The sequence below is a fragment of the Archocentrus centrarchus genome, unplaced genomic scaffold (assembly GCF_007364275.1).
Source record: "Archocentrus centrarchus isolate MPI-CPG fArcCen1 unplaced genomic scaffold, fArcCen1 scaffold_48_ctg1, whole genome shotgun sequence".
NCBI classification, from domain to species: domain Eukaryota; kingdom Metazoa; phylum Chordata; class Actinopteri; order Cichliformes; family Cichlidae; genus Archocentrus; species Archocentrus centrarchus.
The window spans coordinates 1947245-1967146 of NW_022060272.1; the positions used below are offsets into that span (position 1 = coordinate 1947245).

The 19902-nt window shown below is 40.2% G+C and overlaps 1 protein-coding gene across 5 annotated transcripts in view; it reads right to left on the bottom strand.

The window, feature by feature from the left end:
• The window catches only part of cemip (cell migration inducing hyaluronidase 1), a 306192-nt gene that overhangs the window by 231137 nt on the left and 55153 nt on the right, over positions 1–19902 (bottom strand). The window contains exon 2 of one of the 5 annotated variants that reach the window (XM_030725200.1): positions 6644–6738. The exons of the other annotated variants lie outside the window; for them this stretch is intronic. The gene's annotated coding sequence lies outside the window, so the exon portion shown is untranslated. The remainder of the gene's footprint in view (positions 1–6643; positions 6739–19902) is intronic. 5 annotated transcript variants of the gene reach the window in all.

Sequence of the window (19902 nt, forward strand, 5' to 3'; positions counted from 1 at the left end):
TATATCTGTACAAATATACACTGAAAGGAACAGTAGCTGAATATACAGTACCAGTTAAGTGTGTCTAAACTTCTGACTGGTACTGTAGGTGTTTAAAAAAGGTGCTTTCTTCCAAATCAAACTTACAAACTCGACATGCCTGTGTCTCGTTGCTTAAACGTAGTGAGGTATTAGAATTTAACCAATGCAAAGACTATGGAGATGCACTTGCATGCCGTCCTTGAAGAAGCCAATAGACCATATCCCAATGGTGATACTCTGCTTAGGTAGGATTCTGATCAACTAAAATGGACTGATACAATATGCTTTTTCCTCTAAACATTCGACTGGAACAGGAAGTTCACCCACAGAAGGAATGAAGTGGAAAAAAGTTAGACCAAAAACAATGTTTGCACTGCAACATACTACCAACACACTACTATGTTGGTTGTTTAACTGTGGCCTATATTACACAGCCTGTTCAACAGGACTGTTAGGCAGTTTTCTGTGTCACTGGTACAGAAAGAGAACAGGGTGGTACTGCTGTTGTGCATTTAAGCTGTCTATTATTGGTGTGAACAAGTTGAGGCTGTCAAAGGTGTCATGATGAGGTGCACTGCTTTACAGCATTATAGCAACATATGAAAAGGCTGGTGACTGAACATTACAGAGTCGCCAAGTTCAACAGAATTGGTAGGGGGTTACTAAAGTGTGTGTGTGTGTGTGTGTGTGTGTGTGTGTGTGTGTGTGTGTGTGTGTGTGTGTGTGTGTGTGTGTGTGTGAGAATATATATGTGTGTGTGTGTGTGTGTGTGTGTGTGTGTGTGTGTGTGAGAATATATATGTGTGTGTGTGTGTGTGTGTGTGTGTGAATATATATGTGTGTGTGTGTGTGTGTGTGTGTGTGTGTGTGTGTGTGTGTGTGTGTGTGTGTGTGTGTAAATGGATTGATAGCAAGCATAAATGAAAGAGTTATTTCAACATTTCCCCAATGCAATTATTTTATCTTGATGGTGAGGAATCAGAATCATGGCAGGAATACTTGCAATCAGTACTCTGTGCATGTAAATGAATGATAAGTGCATAAGCTGTGAAATACTAATGTCAGTGAACCCACACTACAGGGCAGAGGAGAGCTTTGGAGAGAATTTCCCATGCATGCTAAAGCTGCCAGAACTAACTGGATATCTGCACCTCACTGACTGCTATCTTCTCTGAACCTTGAAGTTAAAGAGCAAAGGAAGTTGGAGAACTATAGTGAGCCTGAGAAAAAAGACAGGCTCCAGTGATGGGTTCATCTCTCTAAAATGTTCACTTATTCACAGACAATGAAGCCATCACAGTAAAATAAAAGACGGACAGGAGAGATTCTACACCTCCTTTCTTTAGAAATATTAGTCATTCTCCTTTTCCTTCATTATGTGAATACACGTTAAGAAATTTATTAATTGTAAGAGAGCCTGCAGCAGCTGGCCATGTGCCATACTGAATGCCTGGTAGGTCATGAGTGTTTAAATGCCACCACTTCCTGTATGTAATGCCTGCTAGGAGACAATCTGGGTCACTCAAAGAATGGCCACAAAAAAATAGATAAAACTGTGAGAAGTTCTTTTTTTTTTTTTTTTTTTAAATATTTGTATCTCTTATTTCTCTTTACCCACTGTAAGAAAAGCCTGCCTTAAGTAGGAGCCTAAGCCAGAGTTAGTTCAACCAATGCTGATTATGTTCACTATGTTAAGCATGTGTGTGAGTGAGGAAATTTGAGCTATCATCACTGGAGCTCCAACATCAACAATCATCAAAATTAACAATGGCAATGGTAAGTAAGAGCAGAGCCTCCATTTTAATCCAGTGGACCAAGAAAAAATATGAGCATGTCAGTGCTGTGATATTTATCTTAAAAATAAGAGGGAAGACCAGTCATTTTAATCAGCTTGGTCCACTCTGTTATCATCAAAGAATAAAAGTTTGATATAAAGTATGTAATTTAAATTTATAATGTCTGTCATCACTTACCCAACTTGAACTTTCATCAGATGAAGCTGAAATCCTAATTTTACTTTTTTTGTTTGTTTTTTAATTGAATTATTCACCTGCAACCTCACAGGGACAAATGCAGGGACATCTGGAGAAACAGATCAGTTTAGTGATGAACCTGTGAGGTTATTTATATTTTTAATTAAATAAAAACTGTTTTCCAATAGTTCATAGCATTCATATTTTGAATAATTATTAGATAAAAATGTATTTTATTGATGGAATGTAGCAACCTCACATTTTAATGGAGTATTTCATTATCTCTGAAATTACTGTAAAAAATGTTTTATGGGATTTAGAGAAAAACTAATTTGATCCAATCTCAGCATCACATTGAACTGAAAACATGCGGCTTTCTAAGTCTATAATGAATGTAATGTTTTCCCAATAAAAGCAAACATAAGAAATGCCTCAGCTTCTATAGATTTTAAACATTTCAGTACAGTTTTAGGAGGATGACTGATTTATTAAAAAAAAAACAAAAAAAAAAAGATCACTCCAGAAAAAATGAAACCATTAAATGAATGGATCCAGATGAGAGTAGCTGGGAAATGACTGGAGCCTAAACTGGATGTGGGCCTTATCCGGTCTGAATCTGTGATCTTTATCCATTTTGGACTCTCCTGTTGTGCAAAAAGATTTGCACACTAGGCTGATCCGTTAGACTCCTCCATCAGTTTGCCAGATGGAGAAGTGTGATTTGTACCCATTTTGGAATTTTTAATCTAGTCATGAGCTTTTTTACAACTAATGGATGATTCACACTTTTCAACATTTTCCAAAGCATACAAAGCGTACTCTTTATCAGACCCCCCGCAAAAGTGTACAAGAAAATGTAAAATGTAAAAACCACAGAACCCCACAAGGGACATGGGAGGAAAAAAAAAAGAGAGAGAGTGATGTACTTCTCACAAAACTTTTTAATTTTTGGCCATGTGGTTCTGCGTTAATGTTGACACGGCAGTGTCTGTCAGGATGTTGAAAGGATCGGCAAGAGATTGCCAGGAAAAGTGTCGTGGTCCAGGGTCTGTTTGATCCTATGTGTTTTGGTTTGGCTTTATTTTGTCTGTTCTGGGGTTTTCCTTTTGTTGTGGGATTCGGTTATGTTTTGATTTTCTAGTTCCTTGTGTTTCCTGGGGTTCAGTGTCAGGTCTGTGTTCCCTGTTCCCTTGAGTCACTTCCTGTTCTATTTTGACAGTCTTGTGTTCCCTGTGCTTTGTGTTTAGTTTTGCTTCCCGTGTGTTATTAGGTTCATTTGTTTCACCTGTTGTTTCCACTCTCCCTGATTTCCTTGTGTGTATTTAAGCCCTCAGTTTTTCTCTGTTCCTTGTTGCGGTGTCGTCAGTGTTTCCCCTCCTTAGCTGTGTGTCTCTAGTTTAGTGATTTTGTTTTCTCCTTTCTCCCACACTTTGTGATTGTTTATGCCTAGGTTGAGATTCTGGGTTTTTGTGTTTTTTGTATTATTCAGTTAATCTGCAAATAAACCAGTTTTAGGTTAATTCTGTTTTGCATCCTGCATTTGGGCCCATCCCTTTCCATGGTGGAGAGGGGTGGTCCCAACACAGCGGAAGCAAAACTAAAAGCACAGGGAACACAAGACTGTCAAAATAACACAGGAAGTGACTCAAGGGAACAGAGACGCAGACCTGACACTGAACACCGGGAAACACAAGGAACTAGAAAATCAAAACATAACCAAACCCCACAACAAAAGGAAAACCCGAGAACAGAAAAAAATAAAGCCAAAACAAAACACATAGGGTCAAACGGACCCCGGACCATGACAAAAAGTCGCCTTTCATTTATAATTCAGTGTTTACTGTTGGCCGTAATCATGCCAAAACAGGCATCAAGGAATGAACCTGTCTTGCTCTCATGCCATCACTGCTTCACTCGATTGCCACAAACACGCACAACACTGCCCCGCCCCCTTCTCCTCTCAGCCACTCAGCTCATAAAAACCAGTGATGGAGGACACATACCTATTCTTCTATATCATATATATTCATAAGATAAAAGCTTACCCCCCCCCCATTTTTTTTCCCTCCCATGTCTATTGCAGGGTTCTGTAAAAATACATCCTGGTGTTGAAAAATTCTGTAGATCTTAGTATCAAATATACCTTTTCCTATCTATTAAATCATTGTATTGTTGCACTAATAAAAATCCATCCATTGATCCTCTTACGCTTATCCTTTTTAGGGTCACGGGAGGGCTGGAGACTATCCCAGGTGTCATATACACCCTGTAATTAACAGATACCTATATATTAGAATTTATAGGGTGCAATAAACTGATTAAAATTTTTATGTGAATGTGTACTGCACTGCATGTACGCAAAATGTACATGCCACATAACTGTATACAGTGGCAGAGGAGCGAGTCATCTGAATAGCCAGTCTTGTGCCAAAAAGTGATATCCAGTATATGCCCAAAAAATTATTGCTGGAATTGTTGTAAATTACTTCTGACCTTATAATGTGTCAAGCATATCTTTCATCTCTTATGAATGACATCAATTCATTTTGAGTCATAAAGAACATTTCTGTCACATGGTAGAAGCTGCAGTCACTTCTTGGCAAAGTGACATTCATATTGTAGCAATTCTGTTAAAGTTAAATGCCATTCTGTGCAGATGGTCTATGATTTCCCACTGTTTTGTTGGTACTTGAATGTGTGTGCACAAGGGACAGTGAGTGCGAGAGTCAGAGCTGGAGTCCTGTTTTGCTGTTTTTGGCGTGGCTGCGGCCCACAGCAACCATTTAATTGTTAATAAAAGGGCAACTTTTGTTGGCAATCTCTCATCATTTTCTTCAATGTCTTAACAGACGCTACAATATATTTTTTATTAATGATGGCAAGAATAAGTCATTTCTTCATTTTTTATATAAGCCCTTCATAAATCCTGTGCCCCCTAGTCTATTTACCAATATAAGCAAAGATAAAACATTTTTGAAAAAATAGGAAATCCCCTTTTGACACAACACCGGAAACCTGAAAACAAACAGCACTCGTACTGCTTCCCTTCATATGCTGTGGCATCGCCTGGACCTCTCTTTGGCACTGAGGGGGACAGCACCCTCCCCACCCAGACCTGATTCATCCTTTAGTGACTTCTAGCAATTTTTGAAACAGCCACCAGTGAGTTTACTTACACAAAAGTTTGCAACAATGCAGGCTGGCAATCACCAGATTACGCACAAATATACAGGCCACCATAGAAGAAAACATTCCAGGAACATAGAGAATTAATTACCCCCCTCCCCCCCGTCGTATGCTTTGTACGCTTTGGAAAATGTCGATAATTGTGAATCTTCCCTAACACAAAAAGGTAAGAAAACTATAAAGTCAAAGTCAAGTACTAAACTGACTGAAAAGTTGTGTTAATGGTTTGCATAGGCCCTGTGATTAACAGCAGGTAAAACATCTAAACAAGTGGCTTTGAATGTTGTTGTTACCACAAATGGAGAAGCTTGTTGCAGATGGAAGAAGTTTGCCTCATTGTATGCAAGGGTCTGTTTAAACTTATATCAAGACCAATTTCTAAATCTAAAAAGCTTCCATTCCTAAATTTAATTAGGACTGAAAACTGAAGTTGTTTCAGTTGAAACAATAGTAATCTTTAACACAAGTTAGTTATTTTAAATACAGGTGTTCAAATGTCAAAAAAATGGCATCTCATGGAGTGTCTCTTTAAGGTGGACTATTCAGTTGTACTGTTCCTTCAATGACTCAGAATTACACAAGCTTACTGACTTATTTAACCATGTCTCTTGTATTAAGAATTGGCTAGCTAACAACTGCCTTCAGTTAAATTCTATTAAGACTGAAACCCTGATCATTGCTCCTGAACAGAAAGTTTCTTGGATAAAACACCTCCTTGGTTCTCTGGGCTCCTCCTCCCAACCCAGCCTCAGAAACCTTGGTGTTCTGTTTCACCAGTCAGTGTCTCTGGACAGACATTCAAGAATTCTAGTAAAAACTTGCTTTTATCATTTGAGAAATATTTCTAAGTTGAGGGTATTGTTATCCAAATCGGACCTTTAGATGATTATTCACACTTATTTCCGCGCATATAGATTATTGTAACTCTCTTCTTACTTTTTTAAATAAATCTGCTGTCACTTGTCTCCAGCTGGTCCAGAATGTTGCAGTGAGGCTTTTGATAGGAACTAACAGAAGGGCACATATCACACCAGTTTTATCCTCTCTACATTATCCTCTCTACTTGTCAAATTTAGAATTGATTTAAAAATTTTAGCCTTGACTTTTAGGGCTTTTAGTGGACAGGTGCCCCAATACATCACCAAAATATTGACCAATTTTTCTTCAGGCCGCACTTTTCGGTCCTCAACCCAGAACCTCCTGAAGGTCCCTTAAAACTCGGGGTGACCTGCCCTTTCAGGTAGTAGCCCCCAGGCTGTGGAATGCCCTCCACCTGTCCCTTCATGTGGCTGACTCGGTTGATTATTTTAAAAGCAGCTTAAGACACTTTTATTCAGACAAACTTTTAGTTAAATGTTTTACTTATTGTTTTTATCAGCTATTTGTATCTATTTTACTTGCACTTTGTAAAGCACTTTGTGATTTAATCTGTGAAAGGTGCTATATAAAGTTTACTTACTTACTTACTATTAGCTGGACTAGCTGGGGAGTTGAGTTGCTCTGGTTTCTTACAGCTGTATCAAGCCCTCATGTAAGCTTCTGCTTGAGACCTTCAGCCCTGGCATGGACAGTGCACATAAATCACAGCAAAGTGTTAAGGCTCTGCCTAATGAAGAAGCATGTCAAAGTCAGGTTTTCCTTTCCAGTATCTTATGTGGTCACTGACACTGCTGCATGGAAAGATCTCACACACACACACACACACACACACACACACACACACACACACACACACACACACACACACACTCTGATTGCATGGATGAAAACAGAGTCCAGCTATGTAGACTGTGATACTAAAACTATGCACATACCTGGGAGTGCTTGAATGTGCATGCATGTGCCTGTGTTGTGTATGCTCTTGAAATATACCTTTTGTGGGGACTCTATAAAAAGCAAGCCCTCATATCATAAATGGTGAAGACTTAGTATTTCTCCACAATATGTTGCTATACCATTTGTATGGCCACATATCTACAGTAATATGACATTTACACATAGACAGATGGAACAGAATTTATATAGCCCTGGTTTATTCTATAGGCTCACATGGCAAATTTCAATCTAACATACATGTCTTTGGACTGTGGAAGGAAGCCACAGTACCTGGAGGAAACCCACATAGGAATAGGTAACAGAGGGAACAGCGAAAATGCAGACTCCACATAGAAATGCCCCAGCCAAGGGGTTCAAAACAGGGATCTTCTTGGTGTGAGGTAACAGTGTTAACCCCTGCACTACTGTGCTGCCTATAAAGAAATGGCAATGTCAAGGGCAAAACAAGAGAAAACATCAAAACATGCTTCCATCTCAACAGACAGCTTTTGGAAAGTAAAGGAATGAATGATGAGGTTTCAGAAAAAAAATGCAGTAATTTAGAAATGGCTCCAAGACACCTTCCCAACTAGCGAAATTCTTTATTTTTATTTTTTTTTGTATAATTCTAAGATCTGTACCCAAGTAAATTATTGTGTTTAAAACTTATGTCCATGTGCCTTTTGATTACACTTTGTTTTTAATCAAAGAATAAGAGACTGTATTACCGGAAGAGCTGAATGTCAACTAAGTGTTGGAACTGTACCAACTCATGCCGTCAATACAGAAAATGAACATACCTCAAAACACCTGAAATATCTCCTCAAACAAAGCAGCTTCACTGTGGCCCCATGCTAACACATCAACTCATCAGCTCAGCCCTGCAGACATTTTAAAGGAGAAAACCCAAATACATGTATCATGCAGCTCTACAAGCTTCTCCAGCATACAATTGAGGTTCTCCATATCTAGACCAGCATTCAGATATTCCTTAATAACCATTTTCCTTCCCAAACTGCTGATGTTCCTGCAGTTACTGGGCTCTGTTAATATGCGTCATCTCCACACGCCTCAGTGCTCTAGGATACATTCATGTTCTGAATACCTTCCACTGCATTGTTATCATTTCACATACCTAATCTTCAATTCACTGACCTGTCAACACTCGTACCGCTGAGCAGACACACACACAGGAATCATTCACATGAGTTTCAACATGATCATAATAACATTATTCAGAGTCTAATTTAGATCCCAACAAGCTGGGACATGTTGAAAAGAATATATTAAAAAAGGCTGAACAAAGTACTCTGCAGTAAAGTATGTGTTTCTGTGGCTTTGTTTGCATTTCTTGCTTTTAAAGACTAAATTCTGTGTTGTATTTATTTACAGTACAAGGAAAACACGATGTTACTGCTGAGACTCTCACTTTCAGACCTACTCTGCTCTAACAGGCAAGACCAAGTGCTTCTCAGAGTGAAACACCAGGGTTTTTTGTTTTTGTGTTTTCCCCAGGAAGTCTCTTCTTTTCTTTGTGACAAAATGTTGCTGCTGCTACAGAGAAAACCCACAGTGGCATGGCCCCTGGGTTTTGTCTCTGAGATTTAAGTTTAGTATTTTTTATCAATTGGAATCAGTTTGGGATTTCAGTGCAGTGTCAGACAGGTGGTTCAGCAGGAGGGGAGGAGTCGTCGGGGAGAAACTCAGTTAGTTGGCTAAAACCTGCCAGCAAGCAGATTAGGTTCACAGAGTCTGTTAGCCCAGTAAGTGACTCGGAGTTGAAGTTAACTCACTTTATAGAAGAGTTTTCCCTCATTTTAGGATTAACAAACCCAGAGTTTTTAGTTAAACCTGCTTTCTGGAATACGGCCCTGTTTATATTCACGAACTCTGTTTTGCTGCCACTTGGGCTACGGCTCCACCTGAATCAAGTTTTGCCTTTTGTTTCTTAAATTTGTCTCAGTAGTCTGCATTTGGGTTTGCAACCGGCACATCATGACACAAAGATAAGTAAGCTGGTAAAGTGAACCTGAACTTCGTCTTTGGGATTAACGAATATTGCAACGTGTGCATTGATCTGGCTTTCCTGATTAGGAGCACACAAGATTGATTTAGTGCTTCAACCTATGAAGCAGCTCAAAATGCTGTGTGAGACAGACACAAAGAAAGTGCAAATATGGCACCGAGCAACCTCTCTATCCTCTGTTGCTCACATTGACTGAACTGAGCCCCTCCTGCATATTATACTTTCATGAAGATCGATCAGCTTTTAATGATTTTATTTTGCACTTGGACCCGGACTGTCATTTTGATTTAACTATTCTAATCTCCTTTGCATTATTTGTGTATTTTCATGTTGGAACAGATTTCCTTCACTCTCACAGAAAGAATACTCAAGCACAAAAATGACAATGAAGACATCAGGACCTTTTTCCAGGAAGCAGGATTAGCTAACAACTCTGAGTTTAACCCTGAGTTGAAACCGCAGGCTTTATCTTCCAAAAAGGATCAGCTTCATCTCTGAGTCAGTTACCAGAGGAACAGAGTCTGGCATCACACTAGCAGGTTTTCTTCAACAAACTGAGTTTCCCTCTAACTCCTCTCCTTTTGCTGTACCTGAACCAGCTGTGACACAATTCATTATTCCTCATTCAAAAGTCACAGTCAAAGCTCAGTGGAGTGAATTACAGAAGTTTATCTTTTTACAAACACTGAAATCCCAGTTACATGCATGTAACTGGGATTTCAGTGTTTGTAAAAACACTAGTTAGTTTTCTATTTTGTTTTTTTGGTTTGTGTACTCAGACCTGGTCATTTCCCAGCTCTGGATCAGTTTACGATAGCTTAATTTTCCCCAACACAGACAGCTCCTCCCAAAGTTATACATGAATATTTAAAATCTATAAAAGCTTAGACATTTCTTAAAGCATGCTTGCCTTTATTGCTAAAACTTTACACTCATTAAAAACTTGAAAAGTTGCCCTGCATTTAGTTAAATGCAAAACTGTTACTGAACTCTATTAACAGTAACTTAGTAAAACATCTCTGCTACGGATACTGATGGCCAGATAAAGCACCATGAAGCCTTGAAGCTTTCCATCAACTGGCTAAAAAAAAAGGTTAATTTCACAAGGCTTTTCTCACAATCCCCCCTGCTGGTCAAAACCTTTATTGTCATTTCAACTATTTGTGATGGCCTCTTGGCTGTCTTGCAAAAGTGTCAGCATGGGAATAATCACTGGCATGAATAGAAATTAAAAACACCTTAATTTGATTTTGTGTGTTAGCACCTTGAGGTGACTGTTTGTTGTGATTTGGCATTATATAAATAAAATTGAATTGAATTGGTTAATTCATCTAATCTGTTTTTGATTAAAGTGTGGGTAATGCTAACAGAGGTCTCTCAATGTCAAATAAATCCAGTGGGACATGATATATTTTGTTCCAATATTTTCAAAATATGGGATGGTGATTGTGCTTATGAACACTGACGCGATGCCGACTTTATTCATTTTTACTAGGAAATATATTTTTTCCACTGTGCTCAAATACAGTCAGTTTCTGTTTTTGCCAATAACCTCTCTGGTTTTGGAGAAAACCCTTTCACATGGTACTGAGAAGGGAGGGGTGCTCAAGCCTGCATAGGCTTAGATATATGCAACTCTGCCTAGAGGATACCCATAGATAAGGTATTGTAACGCAGTTGCTTAGCACACAACAAACACTTCACCTTGGAATGGAAAAAAAGACTTGTGAATATTATGGTAGTAACATTATTACTTACAGGTATATTATGTGTAATCCCTTACTGTGAGAGATTGGCTAAGTGTGTTGCCATAAAATGCTTCACCTTTTAGCATCTCCATGAAAACAGGCTCCTCTATGTAACAGACACATTGGTGGGGATCCATTGTGCTTTAAATATATGTTCAGAAATCATAGTAACGAAGTGACATCACTCGCCCGATTTCTCAACACTCGCTCTAAAGCCTTGGCACAGCACGTCACATCAATAGCTATGGCTGTGAGTGAGCCATCATCTATCACTGAAGGTTGAGATTAGACCAGATTAGATTATGGTTAATGGTTAAACTGGGGAGCAGCGTTTTGTTCTAAATCAGATAAAACATTTTTATCCAGTAATGATAGAAATAATGAAATTTTCTCTATTATAAATAAGTTATTACATTAGTTGTCATTACATAAAATTTTTATTGAACGGGTGCCAGAGTGGCTCAGGGGATGAGCAGGTGACCACATATGTCACGTGGCGGTGCACACGGCACAGGTTCGTGTCCTGACCTGTCGCCATTTACTGCATCTTCCCCCAACTCTCTCTCCTCCCAATTTTTCCTGTCTCTCTTCACTGCTGACTGTCAAATAAAGCCATAAAAGGTCAAAAAAATAATTCTGAATAAATAAATAAAAAATTAATGAATAATAAGTAGTGAACCCAGCTCCACGGGTTCACTACTTTGTGCTTCAATATAGGCTGCTGCGCATGTGCATTGAGAGAGCCCATACTGCACGCTAGCACAGCTGCCCAAACACACCTAAAGCTGAAAAAGAGTGAACACACTGTGCCAAGGAAAGAAATTCAGAAGTTGCCAGCCTCGCAGTCTACTGCCTTAGATTTAATTCGTAGGCGAGGAGGTGGTTTGGATTTGAAAAGACTGACATTGATCAAAAGATGGCAGTTTGCAGACTTTGTAAGAAATCGGATAGCTCGACAACAACGAACCTGTTCCATCATCAATGAGTATGAGGGATATGAAAAGTTTCGGGACCCCACTGTCCAAGACAAACCTGAATCAGCTAAGGTGTCTAGCAAAACACACTCAGCAAACTTTAGTCCCCCGTGACCCTGACGAGCAGAATAAAGACGAAGATAATGGATGGATGGATGTTAATATCCTTTAAGTTAAAGTAGGCATGTTAAAATCACTGCATCATAACCTAGCAACGTTCTCAGAGCTCACCTGTTTAGAGCCTCGGATGATACGCTGAAGCGGTCTACCCACCTTTGTCTGATCAGACAAAGGTGGGTATTTTCAGAGATTTTTTTTTGCTATAATGTAGTGGGAATCCCCTGGATATCCCTCTCTCTCTCTCGATCTCTCTCTTGAGCTCTCTCTCTCTATCTCTCTTGAGCTCTCTCTCTCTCTCTCTCTCTCTCGATCTCTCGACCACCAATGTCTGGAGGTTTGGGTGTGGTTGCTTTGGCTGCCAGGGCCAGTGTGCTCAACGTGTGTCTTTTTCTTTTGTCCCCTAACAAGATAAGTGGCGTCTCCCATTTGGGAGATTGTTTTGTGTTGTGGCTGTTTTTTGGCTTTTCTTTTAAATAAACATTATTTATTTTACAAACAATTCTGGTTTTCTTTGGTTCCTTTCCTGATCATATGTTGCTCCCTTGTCCCCTAGGCCCGCGGGACGTAACAATCACACACTCCTGATGACCCTGATCCTATGGATGAAGAAGACAAAAAGACTGTGATGGTGACGATGTATTAAAGGAAGATTTACCCCGGTGGAGAAAACTCCACAGTGCCAACATCACTGGCAGGGCAACATCAATGGCTGGACAGTCTTCCAAAATTGCACAATATCACATCCCCCTAAGAATGCTCAAGATGGTTTTGTCTGAAGCAGTTGTAGAGCAGTCAAATTTTTATGCCATTCAGTGTGACACCAACAAGCGCCTTCAGCTCATGACTAAAGAGCTGGAGCAGTTCATAGGTACAGCAGTGTTCATGTCATTTTTTGGATTACCAGGTGCATGTTTTGAAACAAAGCCACCTGAGTGTCCCAGGTAGCTGACACCACAGTACTAAAGAGATGGGAGTTTATCAAAAAATCCCTGAACTTCAACAACAATGAAGAAAGACAAGAAAAAAATGATGATCCACTCCGCAAAATCCAACCACAGATCACTTTGAAGGGAAGAAACAGACTCAAGAAATACCTTCGAGCAAAATCAAAGAAAAGGGACTACAAGATACTCATCTTGGCTGGCTCTGATGGTGTCCTGCACAATTTTGAGATCTGCACAGGGAGAGTTGTGCAACCTGCCTGGTCCAGTCAATACCCAAACAGCAAAACTACAATGTGTTGTTTGACAACTGGTTCATGAGTGTCCCACTCATACTCGCACTTGCTCAGCAGGGAATCCACTGTACTGGTACTGTTCATAGCAACAGGCTACCAGGTGTGAACTTGATGTGTCAGGCTGAGCTGAAGAAAACTGGATGTGGATCTTTTGAAAAGAAGATGGACATGGCTGGAAAAACCACCTTGCATGCTGTGAATTGGTATGATAACAGTTCAGTCAGTCTTCTTAGTAATTACACTGGAGCACACCCAGTCACTGAGGTTGATAGGTGGGATGGCAAACAAAAGAAAATCATCAAAGTCCCCTGTCCTGCTGTGGTGAGAGAGTACAATAAGAATATGGGTGTGGTCGATCTGGTGGACTCTTATTGTACTGTACCGGCAAAATGAGGTCAACGATGTGGTACTACGGGCCGATGTTCCGCTTTATTGACATGACCATTGTGACTTCCTGGCTGCTCTGCAAGAGAGACTGCAGCAGCACTGGGATGAGAAAGAGGAGCAGATGAAGCTTTATACATTCAGGTTGTATACTGCAAAAAGCTTGTGCAAAAGTGGAAATATCCTGGAGCATAACAAGTTGTTCCAGTTCCACAGTTGCCGGGAAGTATGAAGAAAAGAGGACAAACTACAGCCATTCCAACCCCTGTTGTGCGTCTCGATCCCACAGCCAACTTGATGGTCATGGATGAAAAAAAGGGAGATGCAAAGATACACCCAAAGCCAAGTGACAACAATGTGATCTCCACCTCTGTTTCACATCCACCAGAAACTGAGGTTCCATAAAGAATAAGACTGTGCTTTTGTAAAAAGAAGAAACACATTGAATCCATATGCCACAAGAACACATATTAAAAAATACAAACATACACTGCAGCTATTCTCTAATTCACTGACTGATGAAATTGTTGTTGTTGAAATAAAACTTCTTTTGTATTTATTGCTTGTTTATTTTTCATTTCAATCACTATACAACTTGGAAAACCTTGGTGGTTTAGTATGGAGAGAAAATTGACTCAAAATATCCGTGTGTCTGTAATGCAGGATTTGTGCGTGACTCAAATATCTGTGTGTCTGTAATGCAGGATTTGTGCGTGACTTGCTGGATTTGTAATTTTTTGTAATACACGAATCACCTGATACACACGCACAAAACTAAAGTTACGCACGAATCACCTGATACACACGCACAAAACGGCGGTTACGAGTGCACAAAGTTTTTGAGACACATTTCACGCTTCCGGTGAGCTCCCAGATTCGTGCGTAACTTGGTGCGTTTAATGCTAGTACAAAGCTGGATCATCTGAGTTTTGTTCTGGGTCTAGTGTTTTTTTCCCGCTGAACTTATTTCTAGGGCTGCATAAAACGATTATTTTAGTAATCGAGTATTCTATCGATTATTCCATCGATTAATCGAGTAATCGGATAAGAAATACTTTTTTTATTAACAGTTTATCTGCATATTTTAACTTCCGTACTGCAGTTTTTCGCCGTGTGAACAAACAGCGGTGGATGGAGCAGCTACAAAGTTCTCTTTTCTTCACCTTAACACTTGCTGATCAGGTGCTTGATGAAGGACCTCCAGCTGCTTCCCAGTAAAGATTTTAATGGTGGTTACTAAAAGAAAAAGCTGCGGTTTTGGACGCTGGAAAAACGTTTCCTTTTGCACTACTTGAGCTCGCCGTCTCTTTGCGCTTGCGCAGTTAAAACCGCTGCCTGCTATGAGTGTTTTGAAAAACTAGTGGCTGTGGGAGCCATGGTGCATGTGTGAGTAATGTTGTAATGCTTTGTATTCACAAGCATTCTCAAAAATACGTTTCTACTGCAGGTCTATATTTAGTCACTAATAAGGGATTAAAAAAAAAAAATTTGACGGAGCCTCCCGGTCCTGGGGGGCGGACCTTCCGGTACCGAACCATCGCTAGTGCTAATGGCCCGCGCTCTAGCAAACCAGTTGTGCTAGCTACAGCTGAAGTAAAGACAAAAATCTCTGGCGCTTGAAAAAGGCGACTGGACTTCTTTTTGTTTCTTGAAGACGTTTCACCTCTCATCCGAAAGGCTTCTTCAGTTCTCAACCAAATGGTGGAGAGACCCAGGTATTTAAACCCCTGTGGGCGTAGTCCCCTGGAGGTGGTTATGACCCTCTATTGATCATGTGCTTGAACACATGATCAATAGAGAGAGCCTTTCGGATGAGAGGTGAAACGTCTTCAAGAAACAAAAAGAAGTCCAGTCGCCTTTTTCAAGCTCCAGAGACTACTATGACCTGGATAACTGAGAATCTACACAGACATAAAGACAAAAATAACAGCTGAAATTGTCAGCGAGCACAACACACACAGACACACAGAGAGCAGTGGAGGCGTGGAAATGCATGTCAGCGATAGTTGCCACCCGTCCGGTAAAGTACGGAACCCCGCATGTTACGGAGCCATATTCCACGGAGTCCCGTAACATACGGGGTTCTGTATTTTACGAGGCAGGTGGCAACTCTAGTGATGATCCACTCTGTGTTAAATGAAATCCATCGCAGCGACGGAGAGCTTTTTAGAATGTGTGTGTGTGTGTGTGTGTGTGTGTGTGTGTGTGTGTGTGTGTGTGTGTGTGTGTGTGTGTGTGTGTGTGTGTGTGTGTGCGTGTGTGTGTGCGCGTGATTCACACTCCAGTCCAGTAGGTGGCGGTAATGCAGTTCTATGTTGGTTTGCCAGCCACCAATAAACCCACAAAAAGACGACGGAGCACTAATGCTAGTGAGGAGCGCCGCTTACACCGAGACAGCTGAACGCTGCAGAGTTTAAACGAAGCATCGACACAGAAAATTTGTGTCGATAATTTTTTAGAATCGATTTAATCGAGTTAATCGATGAATCGTTGCAGCCCTACTTATTTCACTCTATACTTGTGCCGAAGTGGAAAAGACAATTTTCTGTGGAAGATGGGATACCTCAGCACCCTTTAGTTATAACACATACACCTACATCTATTTTTTAATATTCTAATACTATTTACATATGCATTTGTGAGCTGTACAAATGTAATTATTTGGTTAAAAGAAACGACCACTAGGTGGTGCAATGCTTCTCTGGCTCGGAAAACAGCCAGTCAAACTCTGAGAGGCACAAAGGAAGAGTAGGCGACTGTTATGGCAGGGAATCACGGTGGTCTACCCTCAGAAGTAATTTAAAGTTAAAATCTGCACACTTTGCTATCCGATTATAATGAGTATTTTTAGAGATTGCGTTTTATGTGTCAAGTAGTTTGATACAGTTCTCCATGCATTTCTCTGTTAGCTAGAACTCTTTATGTGAGCTAAGCTACTTTAGCTGTTGGTAACTAAGACAGTACATTCCAGATCTATGAAAGCTATCTCTAAATTTATCTCCAGGCTCAGATGTTTTATAATGCCTCTCAGAGTTTGAGAGGCATTATAGCCAGAGAAGCATTGGACCACCTAGTGGTCGTTTCTTTTAACCAAATAATTACATTTGTACAGCTCACAAATGCATATGTAAATAGTATTAGAATATTAAAAAATAGATGTAGGTGTATGTGTTATAACTAAAGGGTGCTGAGGTATCCCATCTTCCACAGAAAATTGTCTTTTCCACTTCGGCACAAGTATAGAGTGAAATAAGTTCAGCGGGAAAAAAACACTAGACCCAGAACAAAACTCAGATGACCCAGCTTTGTACTAGCATTAAACGCACCAAGTTACGCACGAATCTGGGAGCTCCCCGGAAGCGTGAAATGTGTCTCAAAAACTTTGTGCACTCGTAACCGCCATTTTGTGCGTGTGTATCAGGTGATTCGTGCGTAACTTTAGTTTTGTGCGTGTGTATCAGGTGATTCGTGTATTACAAAAAATTACAAATCCAGCAAGTCACGCACAAATCCTGCATTACAGACACACAGATATTTGAGTCACGCACAAATCCTGCATTACAGACACACGGATATTTTGAGTCAATTTTCTCTCCATAGTGGTGGCTGTAGCTCAGTAGGTAGAGCAGGTCACCTACTGATCGGAAGGTCAGTGGTTCAATTCCTGGCTACTGCTGGCTGCATGCCAATGTATCCTTGTGCAAGATACTTAACCCCAAGTTGCTCTCCGACCGTTCCGTCGGAGTATGAATGCGTGTGAATGTTAGACGATTAAAGCACTTAGCTTAATTAATTAATCATGGAAGTGCTTGTATGAATGCGTGTGCATGGGGTAAATGTGAACGTGTTGTGTAAGCGCTTTGAGTGCTCATATCTGAGTAGAAAAGCGCTATATAAGAACTAGTCCATTTACCATAGTTTAGTACCCTCATAGCATTTTGTTGTTCTGATGACATGGATGCCCTGAGGCAACAAACCAAAATCTAAACCTGTCAGGTTACAGTTGAATAATTACATTTAAAAAACTAACGATATGGTCTGGCAAACTTGTTCTGTTATAGGCGGTGGCAAAATTAAGAGAATCTGGGCAGCAGTTTAGCCCCTTGTGAGACTGCTTAACCAGATGGATGGGCTATGCAGACCCATACAGACTCAGACTCAATACCTGTTGGACCTGAGCCGCAAGCTGGATGCTCGCAGTCCAGCTGCGAATGTGCTCGCAGGTGAAAAGGATTAGATCTGGAGATAAGGGTACGTGTCTGCACAGTGAGGACAGTAACCGAGCAATTTGGACCACTGGATTTACTGAGTGTCCCAGAAAAACTGAAGGCTGCCGAGAAAAATAACAAGGCAGTCTGTTCCAAAACATCTGCATTCATCAGGAATTCGGCTCCCTTAGCCAGCCTTCAGGCCGGTAATCATATCTTTCTGGGAGGTTGTGTAAAAGATGCTCTTCCCCCCTCCCTTCTCTCAGTGATTTGTGCGAACTGGGATCTGGTGTACCACGACCACTGACGCACGACCATCATGACATCAGCAAACTGGGCGGGGAGCTAGGTCCTGGCTCCATAATGCCCTGACCCCCCTTGTCTCCATTGGTACCCTGAACAATACCCGCCCCCACCCTCACCATATTGCTATCCCAGCTTTAAATGTGCTATATGCTTTACTGAGGTAATTTTTTGGAACCTGGACAAGATTAATTTTTTTTAACCTATCTATTCTATTGTTTTTGTTTTCTGTATAGTTTATGGTCAAACTATCCAACTGGTTCAGACTGAAAAGAAGGCAAACCTGAGTGCCAAATTGAATGCCTCTTTTCCACAAATACCTACTCAGCTCGACTCAACTACACTTCACTTTTAGGGATTTCTATTAGGTGGTAGTCTCTGGTACCAGGTACTTTTTTAGCATACAGATGACATCGTGGGACTTTAGGGAAGCTTTCCAATAACAACCCGACCCACATTGAGGCAGTATTCAATTGTAATGGAAAACTACCTAAACCAAGATGAGCCGAGCTGAGCAGGGGGAAAAGAGACACAAGCTACTGCATGGGAGAAATGTAACTGATAATGGTTGTAAAAGATGACCTTGGAGGTTCCACAAGCAAAGACAAAAAGTAAAGGGGTTATCAGTAATAAGGGCCTCATATCTCACAATATTTTGGGAAAAAAAAAAAAACACATTTCTACAAAAAAATGAAACAAAATGGGACTGTATGTAAAATGTAAATCTCAACAATGTGCAATAAGTGATAAATTATTTAAGGGTCAATATCACCAAAAAGTGCTTTTGGGACTTCGTAAATCATTCCAAAAAAAAGTTTCAATTTCCCAACTAATTTCATATCCATTGTATCAAGTTGACCTTAGGCTGATGTAAATGAATGTTGGTCAAGCTCCCACACTTTTTATGAATTTACTGCAAGCAGATAAAGAATGAGCACATTGTCCATGACAGGGTGGACATATTTTAGAAAGTCAAATGAAAATAAATACATTTTCATACCAACGTGATTTTACAATGCACATTTTCAGATAGCTAGTTTGTCCCTTGCTCAATAATAATATTTATTTGGTAAAATAAGGCTGCTGAAAATAGTGAAATAATTGCAAATTGTTTGTGTCTTTAAAGAATCTGTCATAGTTGCGTTTTCCTTTTCAAATAAAATCTCTAAAAACTGCGATCTGATCAGTTTTTCAAACAATATTTTTTGGCAATGATTAATTTATTAAGAAAATGTGAAAAGCTTTTAATAACTTGTGACATAACTTGATTATTTTCAAAAAACTGAAAAATTACAGGGTGGACGTTGAGATGACAGGGTGGACAAAAATGTGTTAACTGCTGACATGAATAGATTAAGAGCTTTCTCAACAAAGATGAACATTACAAAACATAATTATGAACATTCATGAGCTTTTTGCATCACAATTAAGATATATAATAGGGTCTAAGGTGGCAAAAGTAAGTGTATGACAAATTGCTTCTCTGGGAGTCACTTCCTAAGTTCTTCATTGTATCGTATGCAAACTCTCTGCATTTTTGTCTTAAGTTGTGTGACTGTTTGCTTGTGTCCAGTTGCCATTTGACTAACATAATCTTTCAGAGGGCAGCACGGTGGCATGGTGGTTAGCACTGCTGCCTCACAGTTAGAATGACATCTAGAAGGTCTGGGTTTGATTCCACTTTGGCCTCTCTGTGTGGAGTTTGCATGCTCTCCCTGTGTCTGTGTGGGTTTCCTCCCACAATCCAAAGACATGCACTTACTGGGGTTAGTTTAAATAGTCACTCTAAATTGCCCGTAGGTGTGAATAGTTGTCTGTCTCTGTGTCGGCCCTGTGACAGGCTGGTGACCTGTACAGGGTGTACCCTGTCAGCTGGGATAAGATCCAGCCCCCCTGCGAACCTGAAC